The sequence below is a fragment of the Meriones unguiculatus genome, chromosome 20, assembly GCF_030254825.1.
Source record: "Meriones unguiculatus strain TT.TT164.6M chromosome 20, Bangor_MerUng_6.1, whole genome shotgun sequence".
NCBI classification, from domain to species: domain Eukaryota; kingdom Metazoa; phylum Chordata; class Mammalia; order Rodentia; family Muridae; genus Meriones; species Meriones unguiculatus.
The window spans coordinates 42,254,186-42,273,870 of NC_083367.1; the positions used below are offsets into that span (position 1 = coordinate 42,254,186).

At 40.5% G+C, this 19,685-nt stretch overlaps 1 long non-coding RNA gene across 2 annotated transcripts; it reads left to right on the forward strand.

The window, feature by feature from the left end:
• The first annotated feature begins 295 nt into the window (after nt 1–295).
• LOC132649535 (uncharacterized) lies at nt 296–19,281 on the forward strand. Of its 2 annotated transcripts, XR_009588022.1 has the most exons (5): nt 296–349; nt 720–999; nt 7,498–7,843; nt 14,562–14,825; nt 18,297–19,281. It is a non-coding gene; the product is annotated as an uncharacterized LOC132649535 (long non-coding RNA). The 2 variants fall into 2 exon arrangements; XR_009588023.1 differs by lacking the exons at nt 296–349; nt 720–999; nt 7,498–7,843 and adding an exon at nt 13,686–13,713 and having other exon boundaries at nt 14,562–14,986.
• Nucleotides 19,282–19,685: the final 404 nt, after the last annotated feature.

Consider the following 19,685-nt stretch of genomic DNA (forward strand, 5'->3'; position numbering starts at 1 on the left):
AACTACAGGAAAAACAAATTTTGAAACATGTTTGAGATTCAAACTTCATTGCGGAAGGGTTGCTAGCAGGTTGGAGTAAGCATGTGTGACACTAACAGACCTCAGCGATGTTGGCCCTGCTTGGTAATGAAGGGTTCTGTGTCTGTGTATGTGTGTGTGTAAGAACACAGTGTTCACGAACAGATAGCAGGCTAACTGTTTATAAACAGATCTTCCCAAGTTCCAAGAATTTTTCTGGCAAAGAAAAAACTCTTACATAATCTTGAAGGCTCAGTTTTCAAGACTCCACTAATTAGCTGAAGGCTGGCCTGCAAGAGAGCTGCTAAGTCCTGCACATGCCCATCGCAAGGTAAGGAACGTCTGAAGGCCATTGAGCGTTCGGCCTCAGGCTGAGCGTGCTGACACATGCCTGTAAGCTCAGCCCTCAAGACTGAGGCAGGTAGGAAGGACAACACTAGCCCTGGCTACTTGGTAAAAGCTGAAGAAGCCGGGACGGGGTGGAAGGAGTGGGCACGCAGCCCGAGAGAAGCCCTGCTAAGAGGTTCATCTGTGGAATCTCTTCTAGCTGAGGTCACCTGGAGAAAGGCGCGAAGTGGGCCTCCGGTGTTTGTTTGTTTTGTTTGAGTGGGTGGGTAGGATAAGTTTGGGAGGGGTGTGGATGAGGAGACCAGAAGACAACTTTGTGGAGTTGATTCTCTCTACCTTTACGTGGATTCCAGGCATCGAATTTAAGCTGTCTTTACCCTCTGAGCCATCTAGCCAGCGGCCAAGGAAAATTACCTAGGAAGGCAGTTCAAACGCTTCTCGGAGTGACCATGGGCCTGTGCGCTCGCATTGTCCGGCCTGTGCCTGCCTCTCAGTTCATCGAGAACCATAGTGACAGCGATGTACTGCCGAGAACCCCTGAGCTCCTGAGTTCTCTGGCCTAGACCATATCTGTCTGCAGGTGAGCTCACAACACTGGCTCACCACCAGATGCCCCGAGTAAGGGCGAAATAGGTAATGCCCGACACGCCTTCCTTTCCCTCTTGCCTTTCTTCTTCGATGCTTGCGTCTGCTTTCTATGACTCCTAACTCTAGCCTTCTCCAGACTGAGGAACTCATCTTCCCCTCCTTCCCAGTCCTTTCTCTTTCTTTAGACAGAGTCTTGTTCTGTGTCCCAATCTGGACTCAACCGTTCAAATGCTAGGATCCCAGCTGTGTACTATACCCAGCTACAGTATTTGCTTTGAAGTCAGAAAGAGTCTCACTCTGCTAAGCCAGTACTTGACCCTGGGCACCTTGTCATTTTGTGGAAGAGCCAACCACTACTACAGTAAGCCATAAGAAGCCAAAATTGCTGTAAAAGAGACCTAAAGCTTGTATACACCTAGTGACAGAAAAAAAAAAAAAATACATAGAGGTCTTCCAGACAGGGATGATCAGTTAGATAAAAACTAGGCCACAGATAAGCTTGCATCTTTTAAAAATGTATAAACTGTTTTGTTTTTGTTTTTGATCTTTCTACATCTTCTTGGCTGTTCTCAGACTCACAAGAACACCTGTTTCTGCTTCCCAAGTACTGTGTTTACAGGCTTGAGTCACTGCACCTAGCCTAAACTGTATACAAATTTTAATCCTGTGAATCTGTTATCCACAAAATATAATAACAAAAAGTAAATAAAGCTATAAAAATTTTTGCAAGTTAGAGATAAATTTCTCATAATTAAAATATTAGGGTAGGTTTAGTCTGTGTATATGACTGTCTTAAGAAAAAGGACTTTGCTGGAGGGTCAGTGATATGAACTACACCAGACCTAAATTGCGGTACAAAGCACACAGGCTGTATAGGTCAGTCCTCCTCCATTATTTTGTCCTTATAACACAGATATTGTGAGAGGACAGTAATACTTGTGGAACTCTTTCCCGTCACACAGTCTTTTATACTCTCATGATCTTGTTCCCACAGAAGCAGCCAGGGCAGGCAGAATTCTGTCACATCCCAGCCGAGGAAATGAATTATGACTTGTCCAAGGTTTTAAGTGGTAGAATTGGAATTTGAATCCAGTTCTCCAAGCTCTGCACGATGCCAAGATGTTTCCTCTAATTTCAGAGTGGAAATCACAAATAGTCTAGTGAGACGACAGAAAGAAAAGGAAATCTTAAATGAGTACCCTGAAGACAACAGCATCATTCCAATACATCCCCTCCCTAATTCTCCTGGGGTTTTCCCCAGGGATGCTGGATGCTCTGTGTATAGATGGAGCTGTTCATAGTGCCTTCTTATTTAGGTGGAATTAGAACATAGATCGAGCCAGATGTGGTGACATATTTCTCTCTTTGTCTCTCTCTCTCTCTCTGTCTCTCCTTTTCTTTTTTGAGATTATAATTTAATTACAACATTTCTCCCTTCCTTTTTTTCTCCTCTAAACCTCCCCATATACTGTTGCCTGATCGTCTTCAAATTAAGGGCCTCCTTTTTTTCCCCCAATAATTAAATATAAAATGTTCAGTCCATGTAATGTTACTTTTATATATGTTTTCAGGGCTGACCATATAGTACTGAGAAAACCAGTCAGTGTGGTCTTTCCGCGGGAAAGAGCACTGCTCCCACTTCCAGCTTTCCCAAGTTGCCTGCAGTCCTATATGTAGAGTTGAGGCTTCATGGCTTTTCTCCCTCCAGTCTGGCATGCCCATTGGTGATATCCTGTTCTGTTCACCAACATGTTTGAGCAGCCATGTTGGTGAGACATGTTGGTGTGTAGCTTCAGATGTCACTAAGAGACACAGCCATGCAGAAAACTCCCAGGTCCCCAGAATTTTACAATCTTTCCATCCCCTCTTCTGCAATATATCCTGAGCCATAGGTACAGGAATATTTTGTAGATATCTCCAGTGGTACTGAGCTCCACAACTCAGCACTTTGATTGGTTGTAGTTTTCTGCAGTGGTCTCCATCTGTTGAAAAAAGAGGTTTCCTCGATGATGAGTGAATGGTCCACTTATCCGTGGGTAAACGGACAAATGTATATCGATGTTGTTAGGGACTATGCTTAGTAATATATTTAGTAAATTAGTGGTTGTAGGTTCTCCTCCAACAACCACGACTTCCCTAACCCTTAACTAAGGTTCCAGTATGAGGCACTCACCTTTAACCGCATCACTCAGGATGCATAGGCAGGAGATTCTCTGTCAGCCTGGTTTACATACTGAGCTCCAAGGTGCTTGTGGCTTTATGGTGAGATGCTGTCTCAAGGGGAGAACCAAAAGAGCAGAGTTGGGAATAGGTGTTCAAAGAGAGTCAAAACTTTTCTTATTTTACCATAGCAAACCTGGGGTGGGGGGTCGGGGTGGGGGGCAAGCACCAAAAGAGAATGTGGCAAGACATGGTGGCTGGCATTCTGTAAGGAGGTTGCATGTAACCGTATATTTAGGGCAAGTAATAAATTTCATTCTTATGTGTGTGATATATTATGAAAACCTGTGGTGAGAGCATTTTACTGTGTCGTACATATATTAACATTTAAACAAATTAATTCTGTGAGATATGTATCGTGATCATAGTCACTCCCCACTCCTCCCCAGCTCCAACAACATCAACCCCTATCTTCCCATCTCCTAAGTTCATGTCCTTAACCTTTTTTAATGTAATCAAAATATAATTACATCGCCTCTCCCTTCCTCTCACCCCCTTGGCTTCCCCTTCTCATGCCCCGCTCTCAAATCCATGATTTTCTTTTCTTTAGCAGTTTTTGTTACATATATGTGATATAAGTAAATAAATGCAGCCCATTGAACCTACTTAGCTGTGTGTGTATGTTTCAGGCTGACTAGTTTTGGAAAATAATTAAGGAACATCCCCCTGGGACCACTAATTCTCCCTCTCTCAGCAATCATTAATTCCTATTGCTCTTCATTTAGGGTGGGGCTATGTATCTGTACCTACCTCTGAGGGTGTGGCAGCTGGTGCTGGCGCTGGGTCTTGTTTAAGCGGTGGCATCGTTGAGAGTTTCTGGGTGCACATGTACTTGGTGTCTCTCGTGTGTTCCTGCACCCACTGTGATAAGGTCACTGCTATATATATATATAGATAGATAGATAGATAGATAGATATAGATATATATATTTTTTTCCTATAGCACCTTTCTCTTTAGGAGAAGCTAGGGAAAGTTGAACCATAATCTCTTTGTATTTGCTGGCTATGACTGAGGTTTTGATTTAGTTGTTTTGAAAATGGCTTGCTGAGAAATATTTGACGTCAAGGGTTAAATGTGATCACAGTGAGACACATACACACAGGAGCCAGCATGGAAATATAGAGCTGTTGTTTAAAGGTGTCTGCAAATTCTGCAACCTTCTTACCTCTACCTCCTGAATACTGAGAATTACAGGCATGGGCCACCTCAACAGCTTGAGTTCCTGTTATTAGACGCTTAGTTTTTTGTTTTTTTTTTTACAAAATTTTACAGTGTATCTAAAATAAATGTCATGATAAGGTATAATGTTATGGTTAAGAAAAGAGCCTGAGTTTGTCTAAATCAATGATAAAACAGGTCTTTCTTTTTTAAAACAATGCTCTCTGTTGTACAGTGCCTGCTTTGAGTTTCCTTGGCTTGGCAAAGCCACGTGTTCCCTGTCTAAAGCTCCCTTTGAAGCAGGTATCACATCTGGGCAAACCAGGACCCTGTGTGGGCAAAGAATCAGGAAAAGGCATGGTACTGAATTACAGAACTTATCCAGGACCCCTGAGTGATGCCATGCTGCCCACCTCTTTCTTGGCTTCATGCTCTCTTGCTTTTTGCTTTCTCCTCACCCTTCTCTCATTCCTCTTAGATTCATCCTTGAGTCTCTGCTTTGCTCTGCTTTCCAGATTCCTTCTCACTGTAAACTGTTTGACTATTAGGAAGCATTATTTTTCTTTCTTTCCTTCATTCCTTTCTTCAAAAAGTATTTATTCATTTTTGTTTTATGTGTATAAGTGCTTTGCCTGTGTGTGTGTGTGCATCATGACCTGGTGCCCACAGGGGTCAGAAAGAGTGCTGGAGCCCCTGAACCCAGAATTACAAGAGATGATTAGCTGCCCCGTGGTGCTGGAAACTAAAATTGGGGTTTCAAGCACAGCTGGCGCTCTTAACAGCTGAGCCACAGCTGCAGCCCCTTTCCTCTACCCACCCACCCCTTTTTAAATTTATTCCATTCGTTTTAGCCAGGGTCTTGCTATGTACCCCAAGCTGGCCTTAAACTTACAGCAATCTTCCTGCTTCAGCCTTCTAAGGGTTGAGATTACAAAGGTATGTTACCATACCAGGCAAGGAAGCATTTTTAAATCAAGTGACACCATCTCAGATCATCTAATTGAGAATCTTTATGAGTTAATGCGTCCTTTTCATACTGCACAACTTGAGTCTCTTGGGTTCTTTGCTCAAACTTAAGTACAAAGAAATGAAGCCATTGGCTAGGAGTGTCTCCAGGGGACTGAGTTCAAGAATCTTTTTCCTCAAGAGGACACAATCACACTTTCTTTTTAAGGCTTGCTTACCTTGTGTGAGGCCTTAAGTTCAATTCCTAGTGAGGAAAAAAAAAAAATAACCCACACCTTTGGGCCTGTGACATGACTCGGAGAGTGGAGGCATTTGTTGCCACGCCTGATGACCTGAGTTTGATGTCCTAAGTCTAGAGGGTAGAAGAAGAGAATTAACCTCCACAAGTTGTCCTCTGACTGCCACACAGGTACACTTGTGCCCTCATACATACGTATGTACACACATGAATGTAATAATCTGTAACAATAAGTGCTTGGCCTCTTTGCTTTGTCCTGAGTGAGGTAATTTGGAAGGGTAGTGTTCAATTCATTGCATGCTTCAATAATAATGAGAATAATATAATAAACAATAACTTTAATTAAAGCATACTCAGAGTATTATAGATACTAAAGACAGAGTTGTTCCTCCTGGCCACTATTCCCACAGGTTCTCTTCAAGCACCGTCTTCCCATTCTGCCTCTCTGGGAGTTGTCTGTTCCTCTCAGGACGTCTGATCATCTCCTTTTAAGTCTAACAAGTGCTGCACTCTTCAAAGTTTCTTTGTGCTACTTTAGCAGAAGGGCCTTTCCCTCTGAGCCAAATGCCCTGGGTGTTTGTCTGCTGTCTTTCACAGCTACCACTTGGCAAAGCTGTAGCAGCAACCTGGACTCCTAGCTATGAGAGGGGAGCCCTTTCTTCAGGGTGCCAGATGGTCTCTGAGAGCAGCACTGGATTTTCATTTAATTGACATTATTGTAGAAGATCATGGACAATAGCAGTAGCAGTAACCAGCTCTTTTAATTGTCAAGGTAACCCGTGTGTGTGTGTGTGTGTGTGTGTGTGTGTGTGTGCAGATGCTGGGGGTGTATGGATTCCTCTTCGGGGACATGGACACTGCCCAAATGTAATCAGCCTGAAAACCTTGCAAAATTATCAACAGATTATTGCTCTGGGTGCCAGCATATTCAGTGCCAGAAAGCTTGCTTTTGTTTTGTTTTTGTTTTTTTTTTTTCTTTTTCACACTGGGACAGGTTGCAACTTCAAATATGCTTTTTTTTTTTTTGTGGACTGTGAATGAAAGTATAGGATCACAGAGAGTTGACAAGCTGTGACAAAGAGCAGATACATGACATACTGGAAAGGATGAAGAACAGCCTGGGAAACCACTGCTTCCCTGTTCCTTTCCTTGACATTAAAAATCCAGGCATTCAATAAAACTCTGTTTGACCCTGGTACCATGCTATATGTTTTGAGAAACACCCAACAAGTAAATGATGTTTGCTGCCCTTCCAGGACAGCAGTGAGCACTGGCGTCACAACTATGACATCATCAAGTCACCAAGATAGGAGCAAACAAAAGCCTAACGTCTCTGAACATAGGCATTCTATCTGTTTTCAAGTCCAAAGAATGAGAAGGGCCTAACTGCTCAGTGAAATGCATTTCCCTAAATGCAAAAGTAGCATGTCACCCGTGTCTGCTTGATACTGGCATGTAGTTTTCAGCTCTCCACAGTGTCTCAGCTGTCCTCCTGGTGGCCTCTCTTCTCTACCGTGTATGAATTCTCCAAAGAATCCCTGGTTTGCCGAGGCACCTAAACGATAATCTCTCATGGTTAGAACAGTGAGATGGTGACGCAGCGTGTGTATCAACGGAAGCAACAGCTGTCGAGTTCCTAAACAGCTGGGGCTTTTTGATTCTGGCGGGTACCAAGGCTGTACTTCTTCAGTGCGGTGCTGTCATCTCCCACCCTGAGACCTGTCAGACCACTTTGGTAGAGTTAACACTGTTGCTATGTAAATAACCATGTGCACTTCTCTCTGTTCTATGTATTCCTTTTGCACCCATTATAAAATTCTTTTTGGACATTAGAAAAAGGGGGTACTTCCAGGTTTTGTAAAGAGACTCCTGAGTTTTGTTTTGTTGTTGTTCTTGTTGCTTTAACTGAATATTTCAGACCAAATAATTTATGAAGAAAAGAAGTTTATTTGTTTCACAGGCTGGAAGGTCCGTAGAAGCATAGAAGACTTGGCATTGGTTCAGCATCTGCTCAGTGCTTTCTTGCTGCATCCTGAGAGGGCAGAGAGCCCCTATGGCAAGCCAGAAGTATCCCCACAAGAGTTCTCTCTCTCTCTCCCCCTCCCTCCCTCCTGTTGCAGGATATTTGATCACATTGTAAACTCCAAGATTGTGAACTGGAAAAAAAAAAGAAAAAAAAAAAAAAAAAGAAAACTGGTCTTGCTGTGGTGTGGCTCAGCCTTAACACATAGGTCTAACCCACGAGCTAAATAAAGTCAACCACAGATCAAGAGGTGGAACAAGCAACCTGTTGAAAAGGAGTGAACGTAAGTAAACAGAAAGAAGAGAGATTGAGTTGAGATTATTTAAGACACTGTAGAGAAACAAAGGTTTTTGTTGTTTTTTCTTTTTTTTTTTTTCTTCTGGGATGTCAGCTGAGTAGGGAGGTCAGCTGAGTGTTTTTTTCTGCCTCTCTGAGCTGGCAGATTTTCACCCCAGCTTCTTGAACATTTGGGATTTTGTTTTAAAACAATATCTCCACAAGAGTGCTCTTTCTCTCTCTCTCTCTCTTTCTCTCTCTCTCTCTCTCTCTCTCTCTCTCTGTGTGTGTGTGTGTGTGTGTGTTTGTGTGTGTTCATGTTTCGTGTATGTACATGTACACATGGAAGTCTCTCTTGTCTTCCTTATGGCTCTCTACATACTTATTTGAATGAGAATCTCTCACTGAAGATGAGCTTGCAGCTTAAGCTAGATTAGCTGACCAATGAGCTTCAAGGAGCTTTTGTCTGCATCCTACCTTTCCCTTAACCTGCACACAGCAACATGCTCAGCTTTTTACACAGGTGCTTGGTATTAGAGCACTGCATGCTTGCCTGGCAGATACTTTACTGACTGAGCCATCTCCCCAGCCCCAAGAGTGTTTTCTCGTAGCAAAATAAGTACCCTTGGGTACTTATTAATCCATTACCCACAAATGAATTAATTTATGGCCCCAAAGATCCCAATTCAAAACACCATTTAAAACACATATGAATTTGAAGGATTTTGGAAATAGTTCTGGAAGCCAAAAAGAAGCCTGAGACTTGTATCTTCTATTTCTATGTTCTTATCGGTTTTCAGGGGCTCGCGCACACGAATGGTGTCACCCACAGAAGCTCCACTCACCGCATGGTTGCAGAGTAAGGCAGGTTGTCTATCACAGGTTGAAAATTAGGCAGACTGAGTGACTCTTGAAGTCCCTTTGAGTTCAGATTTAGTCAATGTACCTGTGAGCTAGTCTGGGATCTCTCTGTATTTTCTTCACATTTGCTTTTTTTAAAATGTGTTATTTAAAACATATGTTATTTTTTAATGTGTTCCAAATCAAATCAAGTTTAAAAATAGCCTTGACCTTAAATCTGTATACTACTTTATGCCATAAAATGAAGTAGTGAATATTAAGAAATGTTATTTCATTTTAAAACTTCATAAATGTAGTTTTGTGTGGGTTCATACACTCGTAACCCCAGCATTGGCAAGGCAGAGCCAGGATAATCAGGAATTCCAGGCTAGCTTTTGTTATGTAGCAAGCTCCTGATAAGCCTAGGCTACCCAAGACCCTGTTTCAAATATCAGAGCACAACAAAATCAAACGAACAAACAAAAAACAAAAAGCCCTTATAATTGTCACAAAAATCAAGATCTTGTAACTCTCCTGGCATGCAGTATGTGCAGTAATTGTCAACACATCAAATGCACCGTTAGCTATCATTGCTCTCCATTATCAATCAAATCAATATGACTAGGATTACAACTCAGCGTTGAGGCTATTTGCCGTGCACTGAACCTCCTTTTGAGAACCATCGGCCTAGGAAATCAATAAAGGAAGTTTCTTTACTGGGTTGTTGTCAAGATGCCATTGGAAAAATTATGTCCTGAGGGTCTTGGCACTGCTAGAACCAAGCTCTTTTCACTCAGGCAATAGAATGTTTATGTCACATCACTGTTTCATATCCAGTCCAAAAACAAACAAACAAACAAAAACAAAAAGCACAGAGAACTGCGATGTTTGCTAATGCCACCTCAGGTAACACCAAGCAGCTTTTTCTTTCTTGGCAATTTCCAGCTCAGTGTATCTAACAGTACATTGCGTCAAGAAGTCCAGGGACTTCTTGAAGACTAAGATTCCCCTGCTCTAAATTAAGGCTGTTTCCAAAGCTGGACACACAGTGTTCATTCTCTCCTTTCACAATCCTTCCGTAGCATCTGAGGCTCTTGCTTTTTCCTTTCTGTCTCTGGAAAAGGACACTGTTTTTACAACTTCCTCCATTTTCATGCTTCTCACCTAGAATCTTTCCTAAATTCAAAAACTGCAGACTGTCCCCTGGAGTTTCTGAGAGTTCTCTTGGCCAGGCAATGGTGCAGATGCTGGGCTTTTCCTGAGCCACTCCTTCATTCAATCCTCACAGTACTAGCCAATAGCCGTAGCTCTGTCACTGCACAGAGGCCAAGAAAGGCTAGGGAAATTTCCCGGGGCCCTGCTGCTCACTTCAGTGAAGCAGAACTTGTGTGCAGTCGCTGCTTCTTGCTCCCTGTATGTAAGCTTGCTCACTTAGAAACCCCATTCCTAAACTCCAATCATACACTTAACACTTCCAGTCACACTTAGCACTTCCAGAACCTTCCCCTGGTAAGTGGCGTCCTCCAAAGTCTAAAGTCAGAAGGAAATGGTGCTATAATGGGCCACAGTGGAGGGTGATTGCAATTCCAGCGGGGGCAGTGGAGGAAAGTGAACTGGAGCCAAAATGTAGACAAAGGCTCACCCAGCAAAGCCACGCCCAGAATGATTGCTTCCCCCATCACTCCTACTCTGTTTCAAGTTGTTTGTATCTGGGGGAGACGGTTTGATATTCAGTTCCCCTTTCAGGATGTATACGTTGGATTTCACTATCAGATTTGCCTGTGTACCATGTAAAAAAAAAAGAATTATATTTGATATCAAAAAGAAAATTACAGACATTTTTACACTAGAGTTTGCAGTTGAAAAGTAAATTGATAAATAACAAGCATAAAACGGGCATATTATTCTGAATCAGAGTAAAGACTTCGTTAGGAACATTTTTCTTTTTTGACCTGTCACATTCACTCAGCTACTGAATTGGCAGAAATGAATATTTTTAGATAATTGGGACCAAAACAGTAACTTCAAAGTAATAGAAATCAAAGTAAACTGAAGTCAGCTTGGAGACAAAAGCTGTAAAGGCAACAAGTGTAAATCTAGAGTTTAGTGAACCACAGAGTGTCCGTGGAAATGGAACAGAGACTCAGTTCCTCTGGATGCCCTCTCCGTGTCACCCAATGAGCTGTCTGTCCTCGGCTCCTGCTGCCCTCTTTACAACAGATTTCACCCAGTTGGCATCAATGTTCTTGACAAGACAATACTTTCATTTCTTTCTTTCTTCCTCTTTATCAAAGCCAATCTTTTCCCAAGGCAAATAACATTCAGTGTGGAAAAGAAAGCTCCTGGTTAATTTATGTTGCTTAGAAAACCAAAACTGATAAAGGGATTGCTTTAAAAAAAAAAATAGCGCCACCAGACGGTACCACAATCAGGAACTGGGTAACTGTGACAATAGAGGGAAATGAAGTAGGCTGACCTTTCCCAAGCTGTGTCAAAGCTGACCTGTGAGTGGAAGTGCTGGTGAGGTTTTGCTGTAGCTTCTGTTTTCCTATGGAATTTGAAATCTGATGGAGGAAATAGTTTCTTTTAACCAAGAGGGGAACAAGAAGGGACACGCCCATCCTTCTGGAGAAAATAAAAATAACAGGAATGCACCAAAAACATAGATGAAATCATTAACCAATAATGTAAACAAGAAGTGCCATTCCTTCCTACTGACCTGATTGTTCCTAAATATTGGGAAAGTTTAAGTGAGACAAATATGCAGAGGGTGGGGTGGGCTTACAAGAACTAAGTTAAAATGATGTGATCTCAGCTCTTAAGTTCACAGCCTAATTAAATCGATGTTTCAAACATGAGTGAAAGTGATTTTTTAGTTTTATTTTTAGATATGCTCTCATATGGCTCAGGCTGACCTTGAATTTAATATGTAGCCAAGGATGACCTTGAATCTCTGATCCTGCTATCTCCACCTCTGGAGTGCTAAGATAATGGGTATATGCCATCACAACTTGTTTCTGAGTTACTGAGAATCAAACAATGCATTTTGGGGAAGCACTCCACCAAGAGACACAGCACCAGCCTGAAAGCATGTAATTTCTTCATTATTATCTGTTGTTATTAGAGTTGTTGCTGTGTTTACATAAATGATGATTCTTGGCTTGGTCTGTTCTTTGTTCTGTTTTCCTTGGGCAGGGTCTCACAAAGTTACCAGCTAGCTTTAAACTTGTTTTGTAGCCCAGGATGGACATGAATTTTCGATCCTCTTGCCTCAGCCTCTCAACAGCTAGGACAACTCATGTGCCACCATGCTGGATTATTCTGAGTTTCTACTATGGTACCAATACTGTTTGTCTTTTCCTTTAAATACAATAACAAGCTACCAAAACCTAGAGACCTTATTACCAATATGCTTTTATTTGCATCTAATCAAAAATAGATGGGCTCATGTTATAGCATTTTAAGTGGTCTTGAACAACTTACTGTTTCCTGTCAAATAGAACAATGAAAGTACATTTTTTCACAACCAACATCAAGAGCTCAGTCATGCTGTAGATTATATCTTCATTCCAAAATCGTCCCATGTTTGAAAGCTTAAACAATCAGAGGTGTTTAAGACAATAATTGTTTTTGTTTTGTATTGCCTAACATCTCCCTTGCTTTATTCTATCTCTCAGCCTCAAGTTAAAGGCTATTTTTATTGTCTCCCATTCTTTTTTGATTCCCCAATAGGGCTGTAATGCTCCTCATTGCAACATCTTTGGATATTTTATTATTCTCCAATATCTATGCTTCCCTGCTGTTCACCTTTGGTCCTTGATCTGTGCACCATTTACACACACACACACACACACACACACACACACACCTCCTTTTTTTTTTATTGATGAGAATAATGCAAACTCAATGCCTTTTGCTTTTCCATTCCTTTCATTCTTTCTCACTCATTTTCTATGGAAACATTGCCACCTTTTTTTTTTTTTTAATTCTTCACTATACCTCAGTTCTCAAATACCCATATTGTATTGCCTCTGGTTTCACATTAAAGAAGAAGAGGAGGAGGAGGAGGAAGAAGATAAAGAAGAAGAAGAAGAAGAAGAAGAAGAAGAAGAAGAAGAAGAAGAAGACTTGATTCCTCTCCATTTTGTTACTGAAAATTAGCAGTATTACAAGTCATCTTTCTAGTCTTTAAGATATAGCTCCGAAATAAAGACAACACCAACGGGCACATTAACATGGGCGTGGGAGAAGGCAGAAGGCCTCAGCTCTAGACAAGGAACTACGGACCATTAAAGAATGCTGAGAGCAGGAGAGGTAGAATAGTCTTCCCTGGGCAAGCACACCAATTGGTTATCCAAGACCAAATGGTCAGCCATAAAAACATGCATACAACAGTCTATGAACTAAGCATGCATATATATATATACATATATATATAAAAGTACATGTGTTGATGTATACATATACATACACACATATGTATACACATATATGCACATGTATGTATATATGTATACATATATGCACATATACATATATGTAACAATTTTTTTAAAGGAGGCCATGAATTTGAAAGAGAAGAAGAAGGTACATGACTCAAAGATGCAAAGCTGGCATCCCATAGGAGGGAGAGCATGTGGAGATTGTCTGAGTAATCATTTTCAGTTCTGTCAATTAACAAGCAGATTTAATTTTTCTTAACAGTTGGATAATATTCCATTGTGTACCATATTTTCATTATCCATTTCTCAGTTAATGGACATCTAGACTATTTGCATGCTCGAGCTTTCGTGAATACAACAGTAATGAACACAGATGAACAAGTATCTCTATAGTAGGATAAAGATCTGTGCTAGTTAGTTTCTGTCAGCTTGACACAGACCTAGATATATCTGTGTAAAAGGTTGGTGAATCTCTCTCTCAATCTCTCTCTCTCTCTTCTCTTTCTCCTCTCCCCCATCTGTGTGTCTGTGTGTATACTGTAAATGGCAAAGCTGGAGAAGTGAGCTGCCCAGATCACGAATCCCAAATGAGACAGTAAGTTTTTCATACTGTTGGTATTTGGTTTTGCTTTGTGACTGTGCCCTGGTTCTTCCCTCTCGGAGTAGGAAAATATTTAACTTATTTTGATTTTATAGTAGCCCATAATTGAGAGACTGTATATTTTAAAGATATTGAATTTTTAAAGTATTTGAACTTTTAAAGGTTGTGGAACATTTAAAACTTGGAATGTTTTAAAGTGTGATACTGATGTTAATATGAGATCTTGGAGATAAACAAGAAAGGAAAGCTATTGCTTAAAAGTATTGAATTAGTGTGTCAAGTTGAAAAGTGGTCAATTGTTTTGACTAGTTGTTTTTTGTTTTTTGTTCAACTTGACACAAGATAAACTAAATAAATACTGAAGTAAGCAAGCAGTATTCTTTCCATGGTCTCTGCTTCAGTTCTTACCTGAGCTCCTCCCCTAACTTGCTTATAACAGACCATAAACCTTAAAGGTGAAACAAATTGTTCCTCCCCAAGTTGGTTTTGCTCATGGTCTTTGTCACAGCAATTTAAAGCAAACCAAGACATCTGGTGTCTTTGTCGATTTATTTCCTCAATGTCTTAAAGTTTTCATTGTAAAAGTCTTTCACGCCCTGGTTAGATTTATTTTCAGATATTTTTGAAGCAATTGTGAATGGAGTTGTTTCCTTGACTTCTTCCTTCATACGTTTGTTTTTGGTATACAGGATATGTTTTGTATCTTAATCTGGTGTCCTGCTATTTTCCTGAATGTATTGTTCATTTGTAGCTGTTTTCTAGTGGAGTATTAAAGGTATTTTAGGTATAGGATAATATAACCTAGAAATAAGCTTTGTGTTTTTTCTCTCTGTGCTCGCTAGTGATCTTTTTCAACTTGACACTAGAGTCATATGAGAAGAGGAAACCTCAACTGAGAATACGCTCTTATCAGCCTGACCTGTGGACAAGCCTGTGAAGCCATTTTCTTCATTAATAATTGATGTAGGAGGGCCCAGCTCATTGTGACTGGCAGCATCCCTGGGCAGATGGTCCTGGAAGATGTAAGAAAGCAGACTGAGAAAGCCAGTGGGAGCAAGCCAGGAAGCAACACTCCACCACATCCTCTGCATCAGCTCCTGTTGCAGGTTCCTGACTTGAGTTCTTGCCCTGACTTCTCTGGATGATAGACTGTAACAAAGTTGCTTTTCGTTATGTTTTATTATAGTCATAGAAACTCTAAGATATTTGCTTATTTGTATTTCTTTTTATCTCCTCTTGTCTGGACATCAACTGCTATATTGAACAGGTATGATGAGAGAGGTTCTCTTTATGTTCCTGATTTTAGTAGAAATTCCCCTAGTTTTTCTCTAGAAATGACGTTGGCCTTGAGATTGCTATATAGTGTCTTTATTATGGTTACATGTGTCCTATTTTCTTAGATCCTTTAGGGCTTTAGAAAGGGATTTTCTTTTTCTTTGATATTTTTTAATTGACTGTTTTGTTTGTTTACTCTTTAAAATCTTTTGAATATTCTTATATTTGTATTCGCAGGGAAGTATTGCGTTCATTCTCCTTCATAAAACTGGCTTAGGGGTCATGCATTTCTGTAATTTGATGTTATCTTGGAAGCTTTTTATTTCTCCTTCAATTTTTAACAGATAGTTTTGCTGGGTATAATAATTGGGTTGACAATTGTGGTCTTTCAGTACTTGGAGTACATCTTTCTAGGTCCTTTTGGCTTTATTTAAAGGTTTCTGTTGAATTATCAGGTGTGGCTCCGATTGACTTACATTCACAACTTACTTGACCTTTCTCTCTTGAAGCTTTTAATACACTTTTTAAAATATTCTGTGTTTTTAATGTTTCAGCTATAATGTACTGTGAAGAGTTTCCTTTCTGGTTCTGTCTGTTAAGAGTTCTATATACAGGCCTCTCGTACCCAAACGCCCATAATTCTCTAGGTGTAGAGAATTTTCTCCTATAAAATTTCTCCTATACTGAAGATACAGTTTATGCCTTTAGTATGGTGTTCTCCTTCCTTGATGGCTATAATCCAAAGTTTAGGTTTTTGCATGATGTCCCCACATTCTCTTATGTTAGGTTCATGTATTTTAAACTGTTTTCTTACTGAATTTTACTCATTGATCCTCTGTTTTGTCTTCCAGACCTGACTTTCTATTTTCAACATGATCCATTATTTTAGTGTCTGCATTGATTTCAATAATCTTTATCCCTAAGTTTTAAGCTTCAGTAAATATACTTTTTAAGAGATATTCTTTAGGGATTATGGGTGTGGCTTGGTGGCATGTGACTTGTATGAGGCCCTGGGTACGCTTTTAACATTATCAAAAGCAATTTAAGTATGATATTGCTGAGGCAGACAAGCACAGGGAAGAGCTTATCAACAGTGGACTCTTCTTGGTTTGGCTTATGCACACCGTCCTCTTCTAATTGTGTACTTGATGGCCCCTTCCTTTACCTGCATACACCATGTACCCATGCACAAGGACAACTCATTCTTAATGATGCACCTAATAACCTCAGACTCCCATGCACCTTCATCTACATGTAGTTCCCTCTCTGAACGATGGGACAACTTTCTTCTCCCCTTGATGGTAATAATAAAGCTAGGGTACTTTCTGTTCAAACATATTCCCAATAACAGGTTGGTCTAAGAGTAGGAAAGCCAATCCAGCCTTGACTGGTTTTGAAAGCATGCACAATAAGGCAAGACTCTCTTAAGCTAGCTTTTAAGGAGAATTCTCTATTTAGCTCTTTGTGGCTCTGCATAATTGGGAGTATATATGATTAAAATCAGATGCATCATGGGAAGAGAGTCACAGCAGAAAATGACTATGTAATCTAATTAGTCAAAACAGATCTACCCTTACTATGCCCCTTAGTGAACAAACTCCTCATCTTGAACCCCAAAAGGGAGGCCCCAACCAAAGACTAAGCCTGAGAGTTATCTTCCTTCACATGGCCTGCTGCTCCCTATTAGAGCCAAATAGTGTATTTGAGCCTTTTTACTGCTTTGCTTTAAATAGTTTCCAAATCTGGATGGGCTTTTATTTCATTTCCTTGAATAAAAAGCCAAGAACATGTAAACATCCAACCCTGACCTCGTAACATTAGTATAGATATTTATGCTGATTGTACCATTAATTTCTTCATCACGAAGAATAACAAGGAAATAATCCTTGTTCAATGTGTCAGAATGCTGAAAATATATTTTTTCTAGAGATATTCATAGCAAATTTTGCTATATTTGGGGAAATAAGCCCCAAGTTGGTATCATATATTCTGATTGTTTGAAATAAATTTGTATTAGAGTACTGGTACATTTCATTCCTATCTGTACTGGACATGGCAGGTTAGACCTGTAATTCCAGCACCCAGGTGTCTGAAGCTAGCCTAGATTACAAGTACTGTGTTTAAGGGCAACCTGAGCTATGGACTGAGACCCTGCCTCATAAACGCTAGGGCTGTAGCACAATTGGTAGAGTGCTTGCCTAGCAAGCACGAAGCCCTGGGTTCAATGTTCAGTATCATCATATCAACTCAGAACAGTAGCATATACCCATCATCTTAGCACTCAGAAGATGAACACAAGATCAGAAGTGTCACTCTCAGGTACATATAAAATTTGAGGCCAACCTAAGCTACCTAAGACTGTTTCAGAAAGCAAAGGGGAATAACAACAAAACACAAAACAACTTTTTTTAAAGGCATATACTAACAATATTTTTAAAAATTTATTTATTTTTTATTAATTACAGTTTATTCACTTCATATCCCAGCTGTAGCCCTTGCCCTCATCCCCTCCCAACCCCACCCTCCCTTCCTCTTCTTCTCCTATGCCCCTCCCCCAGTCCACTGATAGGGGCGGTCCTCCTCCCCTTTCATCTGACCTTAGTCTATCAGTTCTCATCAGGACTGGCTGCATTATCTTCCACTGTGGCCTGCTAAGGCTTCTCCCCCATCAGGGGGAAGTGATTAAAGAGCAGGCCACTGAGTTCATGCCATAGATAGTCCCTGTTCCCATTACTAGGGAACCCTCTTGGACACTGAGCTGCCATGGGCTATATCTGTGCAGAGGTTCTAGGTTATCCCCATGAATGGTCCTTAGTTGGAGTATCAGTCTCAGAAAAAAACCCTTGGGCCCAGATTTTTTGGTTTTGTTTCTCTCCTTGTTGAACTCCTGTCCCTTCTAGATCTTTCTATCTCTCCCTTCTTTCATAAGATTCCCTATACTCTACCCAAAGTTTGGCTATGAGTCTCAGCATCTGCTTTGATACCCAGCTGGGTAGAGTCTTTCAGAGGCCCTCTGTGGTAGGCTTTTGTCCTGTTCCCTGTTTTTTCCCTTTTCCAATGTCCATCCCATTTACCTTTCTGAATGAAGATTGATCATCTTACCCAGGGCCCTCCTTCTTGATTAGATTCTTTAGGTATATAGATTTTAGTATGTTTATCTTATATTTTATGTCTAATATCAACTTATAAGTGAGTATAAAAAGGCAAATACTAATATTTTTGGAGCATTAAACTGATTCTCATTTTCAAAGATTCTAGGGGAAAGACAGTGACACATTTTTATTTTTATTTTTTTAATTTAGCCACAGGTGCCCCAAGAGCTGAGGCAGGAAAATCAAGAGTTTGAACGGCCAGCATTTTGAGAGAATCGCTCTCTCAAAAAATACAGTGGAAAACAAAAGAGAACTGGGACGCAGTTCATGCCTACATGACTGAGGTCATCTTCATCTCCAGCAATAACAAAACAATCTTGACAGTAACTCACACCTCTTAAAATAATAGGAAGTGGTCAGTGAGACGGCTCATAGGAAAACGGTACTTAGGGCAACCTGAGTTCTAATCCCAGGATGTACATGATGGAAGGAGAGAAAAGATTCCCACATGCTCTCCTCTGACCTCCACACATGTGGCCTGCCATTCATGTCCTACACACATGCACACAAGTAAATGTACCAAAAATGTTAAAACATCAGGAGGTGTCTTCGTTAGGGTTTCTATTTCTGTGAAGAGATAGCAAGACCAAGGCAAGTCTTATAAAGGAAACCGTGTCATTGGGGGCTGGTTAGTTCAGAGGTTGTCACCGTGGAGGGAAGCTGGAGGCGTGAAGGCCGGCATGGTACAGGAGAGGTAGTTGAGAGTTCTGCATCAGGATCAGCAGGCAGCAGGAAGAGAGAATGACACTGGGCCTGGCTTGAGCTTCGGAAACCTCAAAGCCCACCCCCAGTGACACACTTCCTCTAACAAGGCCACATCTACTCCAATAACACCACATCACTTTCTATGAGCCTATGGGGGCCATTTTCACTCAAACCACCACAGGAGGCATATAAGAAGATATTTTTGTACTGTTGTAATTTAATTGGTGAACTAGTTGTCTCAAAGATTAGACTAAAATGATACATTATTAATTTTCTACTTAATAATTAATATTATATATTTTTATATATTATATATTTATAATATATATATACATACATACAATAAAGCCTGAGTAAGTCTACAAGTTTATTTCTTTATAATCTTACCAGACGTCTTAAATTCCCTCTAAATGTCACCTTGAATTATCAATTGCCCCATCCAGTGTTTGGCACTTTATTAAAAACATTAAAATAAGTTACTCCGATTGGTATTTTATTTAGAAAAAAAAAAAAAAAAAGATTATTGCATGGCTGTTTGAACTCGAACCGCCCCCCCCCCCCCAACTTTTTCACACAACACCGTCAGCTAACCATGCCACAGGAGAAGCCAGGCTCCAGAATGTTCTTAGTCATTTCAAACACCACCAATATCTGTGAGCCACATTTCTTGGTGAAGGTTTTAACATTGGGCCAGGTCAACAGTGCTGCCTTTTGGCCCACATATTCCATTTAAAGTACGCTGCCTAACTACACCCAACACATGTCTCTAGAGGCTACAGATGGCTCCCCAGGCCTGTACACCCCCTTTTTCTTAGTACAGACAAGAAGGTATTA